Here is a 5,078-nt window from a genome sequence, read left to right on the forward strand (position 1 = left end):
GTTGATCACTCGCTAGCTATTTTTTGCAGCGCAGCGATCAGATAGTCGCCGCCTATAGGGGAGTGTAGTTTAACTTTGCAAGTATGCGAACGCTTGTGCAGCCGAGCGGGACAATTTTTTTTTTTTGCAGTTTCTGAGTAGCTCTGGACTTACTCAGCCCTTGCGATCACTTCAGCCTGTCCGTTCCCGGAATTAACGTCAGACACCCGCCCTGCAAATGCTTGGACACGCCTGCATTTTTCCAACCACTCCCAGAAAATGGTCAGTTGACACCCACAAACGCCCTCTTCCTGTCAATCTCCTTGCAATCGGCTGTGCAAATGGATTCTTTGTTAAATCCATAGCCCAGCAATGATCCATTTTGTACCCGTACGACGCAACTGCGCATTGTGGTGCATACGCATGTGCAGTAGTGACCGGATCGCTGCGCTGCGAAAAATGGCAGCGAGCGATCAAATTGGAATGACCCCCATTTTTAATAAGATGCGTTTTTGGCAAAAGAAGACCAAGGTTGCATGGGACCTGACAGTTCACTCATGCCAGGCATCTCACACTGCATGGCATATTGAGGCTGGATGTAGGAGGGCACATCTATATGTACCACCAAAATGCATACCAAGAGAATACGCAGGACAACAGATTTGTTACTGAACTAATTTATTGAAAGGCATACAGATCACAGTATACATTCTGGAGGAGACAGTGATAGAAGTGTGTTACTGTAGGTACAGACAGATAATAGTACATAACTGGGTGGGGATGTTTGTAACAAGCAGTGGGGCACCCAGTAGGAGTAAATCTTTTGTTTCAAGAGCTGGGCAGGTGAGTAATATCTTCCTCAATTATATTTATATTTTAAATATATTTGATAGGATTTAGTATATATTGCCGGCAGTCGGGTTCCAGGCAGTCAGAAGACCGATGCCGGATTCCTGGAGGTGAGTGCCGCGAGTCCCCTCGCGGGCTTGTTGTGCTCACCACACATCAGGCCTGGTGACGACCTTAGGTTGCCACACTATTATATTCCCCCTTGGGTGGTGGCGTGGACCAACACCTGAGTGGGAATACAGGGCTGAGGTCAAGATTCTGAACATCGGCATCTCCCCTGCTGTCAGGATTCCGGTGTTGGTATCCTGAACGTCGCAATCCCGACGGCCGGCAAATTTACCACATCCCATTTAAAAATGTATGTTCGGCTTGTATATAATATTCTGCATCAATGAGGATCAGTTTAAAGGTTCTTCTTTAGGAGGTCGATGCGTTACAGTAACGCACTTTGTAAATGTACAGTTTATGACAATGCAAGACCATGATAGAATCATAAGGGTCCATAGTATGTCTGCAGCTCAGATAACATTCTTTCCTGCCCAATGGGCAGTAATGTATAGACTAATGAGGGGTTACCAGCTGTGCCACTAACCTCTCAAAAGCTCTTCGAATTTCATAATTGCGTAGACTATATACAAGAGGATTTACCATGGGGATCACTGTTGTATACAGCACAGTCATAATCTGTGCTAGGAAATTGAGCTTGTCTGATGGTGGTATTAGATAGACGGATATACCAATAACATAGTAGATGATCATGACGGTGATGTGGGATGAGCAGGTGGAGAAAGCTTTTCTTCTTCCTTCAGTTGATTTTATATGCAATATAACACTGATAATTTTTTTGTATGACATCACATTGATGAAGAATGGGCAAACACCAAGTGCCATTGTGTTAACAAACGTGGCAACATAAAACATGCTCAAGCCAGAACAGGAGATATCATGTAGAGCTTTAGCATCACAGAAGAACTGATGAATGGTGACAGAATGACAGAAAGACATTTGAAGAATTGAAACTAACCACAACATTGAGTTTAAGCATGCACATAGCCAGATCAAAGTCACAAGTAGGGTACAGACCTTCTTGCTCAGTATCTGGTGGTAGTGTAAGGGTTGACAGATCGCAATGTACCGGTCGTACCCCATCACAAATAATAGTAAATCCTCGGAGCTGGCAGCTATGACGAAAAAGTACACCTGAGCGAAGCATTGTGTGAAGGATACTGTGTAATTCCCAGATCGCAACATGTCCAGCAGTTTTGGGACAATTACTGTTGTGTAACACATGTCTACAAATGACAAGTTACAGAGGAACAGATACATGGGGGTGTGTAAATGTGAATCCAAACATATAACTGTGATTATAGATATATTTATCAGGACTCCAAACAGAAAGATTAAGAAAAAAACACAGAAAACAAGAGGTTCATCACCAGCTTTCATGGAAAATGGCACAAAATGGAATTCTGTCATAGATGTGTGGTTCTCCATGAGATCCTGACACCTGTCTGCAAGACAATAATAATAATAATAATAATAATAATTACAGCAATGACCAATCATCAACTGTAAAGGTAGAGAATAGTTACAGGATGTCTTACATATTTTAATGTCACGTGCATTATTTTAATTTGCCATGCTGTATAAAACTGGATAAAATTGACATTGATTGTAATGTGCCTAACTGAAAATAGCATTTTAATTACATACCAGTAAATCCTTTTCTAGTAGTCCGTAGAGGATGCTGGGGTCCACATTAGTACTATGTGGTATAGATGGGTCCACTAGGAGCCATTGGCACTTTAAGAGTTTGAGAGTGTGGGCTGGCTCCTCCCTCTATTCCCCTCCTACCAACTCAGTCTAGAAACTGTGCCCGAGGAGACAAAAAACTTTGAGAGAAGGAATTACACAGATAGTGGCGAGATTCCCATCAGCTCACACACAATGCAAACCAAGCTAACTAGCCTGAAACATCAGCAACGGCTGAAACAAGTATTACTTACCAAGTAACCAAACATTACTTAACCAAGAACTAAGCAGTACCGAAGCAAGTAACCACTGCAGGATCACGAAGCGCTGGGCGGGCACCCAGCATCCTCTACGACTACTGGTAGGTAATTAAAATCCTATTTTCTCTTATGTCCTAGAGGATGCTGGGGTCCACATTAGTACCATGGGGAAGGACCAAAGCTAGGAAGTGAGCAATCCCTTCTAAGGGTGAAACACGTCTTCTGGGAGCTCAGGTGGCCAAGGGTGACGGGTCCCACCAGCGCACCTCCCATAGCTGCAATCCACAAGGGACAGGTGAGTCCGCACGTGGGTACACAATACTGCAATACCAGCGGGACACATACTATCCCACTCACTGTATCAGCGGCGGTGACCGCAGGTCCCACGCAGCACACCTTTACAGCTGCACACACAGGGACAGGCAAGCCAGCACACGGCACATCTAGTCTCTCCCCCATATTCCCTTTCTTTGAACAGTGCACACACAATAGGGAATTGGCACACTGCAATTTCGGCCACACCACCGCGAGCCTCCTCTCTTTGTTTCTCTGTTTCTTCGCCCCTTCCTTTCCAGCAGCACTGTGGCAGCTCAGCTGTTTCCCCAAAATCCACCATCTAAGGCCTGACAAGAGCACGGGGAGGTAATTTACCAGGGCTGGCGAGTCACTGTCCAGCCCACGCTATTCCATCATAGAGGGTCCTCCTGACCCCGGTTCAATCCCTGCCAATACCACTTACTTGTGCGGTCTTGAGGTGTTTGGGCTGCTCATGTGAGCACAGTGTTAGATTATCATCATTTGCTGAGATTTTACCTGTGTTTACTGATGGGGGCAGCATAGCTGTCTTAAACATTGTTTAGTATTTTCCAGTGTGCACTTACCTCAGGTGGTACATTGTTTGCATGCAATTGTGATTACATTCCAATACTGTAATATATTCTGTACCATTATATATTATATTGTGTGGTGGTTACAAACTTGCAACTGTTTGCCTAAAGAACAGAGTACCGTACTTGACAGATGGAAATAGCACTGCATTCAAATGCTAGCTTACCAATTTACAGATTTAATGCTGTTTAAAATATTTTTCTGCTTCTTAGTGTGATCATTGTTTCAGGTATTCTCTTAACTATTTACCAGGAGGTGCAAGCACCATATGTACAAGTCTGTCCTAATGGGACTTTCTACCCCTGGGAGTATATATTTATCGTTCACTATAGTACCCAGGTGCATTTTATTCAGCAGGCATTGCATCAATCGCTAGCTTACTAATTTAATGCTGTTTAAAATCTCTTATTTCTTTTGTTTATGATCACTGTTTCAGGTATACTCCTAACTACTTACCTGGAGGTACAAGCATTACATACATAAGTCTGCCCTCACATGGTCCACTATAAACTTTTCATTAGCTATATGTCTGATTATAGTACCATGTGCACAATGCTAACTACCTAATCAGAGGGACAAATGAATCACTGTTTTGTCTTCCCTAGTCCACACGCTGGACAGGTGTGTGGTTTCCAAGACCGCCCATAGGTTATCAATAAGATAAACTTATACAGTACTTATTTTCAGTGTCTCTCATTGGTGATTCAGTGTCCTCGACCTATGGCAGTTTTCCAACTGGTAGATTTATCACACTGTCTAACACCAACAGCAGATCCCGTTCTTATTCCTCATCTCTCTAACTTCTCACAAACTCTCATCAATGATTCTGGAGAGGGGGCAACTAAGACTCTTGTGAACTACTATCATACCATACTGCATATGCCCAATCTCATCCGATCTTGGAAGCTATACAGTATAGGGCCATGTCAGTACCAGGCGGGAGACCACCTGGGAATACTCGGTTTAGTAGGCTGAAATTTGGGGACACTCTGGTCTAACATTGACAGCAGATTTACCCTATCACTTTAGTCTTTTCTATCATTAACCTCTGGCGGTTTACACGAATGTTCTCTAACCACACAACACTGGACAGTTAGGCATGGTACTCAAACTGCTGTTGCAGACAGTATACCTGTAATAGTGGGGAAGCAATATCACTAGAAAGCATAGCATGCATTGGTTGCTCATACTATCCAATTTAGGATTTTCATAAGGGCATTTAATTCCCGTCACCACTGCCGCCTTTTCTCACACTGATATTTATCAGTCCATTTATATCTTATCTTATCAATTTTTCTTTTATGAAGGGAGAATAATTTATTGATAAAAATAAAAGTTATATTTTATGAT

The 5,078-nt window shown here is 43.1% G+C and overlaps 1 pseudogene; it reads left to right on the forward strand.

Moving 5' to 3' along the window:
• The first annotated feature begins 4,583 nt into the window (after positions 1-4,583).
• On the forward strand, positions 4,584-4,701 carry LOC134945977 (5S ribosomal RNA; annotated as a pseudogene).
• The last annotated feature ends 377 nt before the right edge of the window (positions 4,702-5,078 follow it).

The sequence above is a fragment of the Pseudophryne corroboree genome, chromosome 7, assembly GCF_028390025.1.
Source record: "Pseudophryne corroboree isolate aPseCor3 chromosome 7, aPseCor3.hap2, whole genome shotgun sequence".
In the NCBI taxonomy this organism is placed as follows: Eukaryota; Metazoa; Chordata; class Amphibia; order Anura; family Myobatrachidae; genus Pseudophryne; species Pseudophryne corroboree.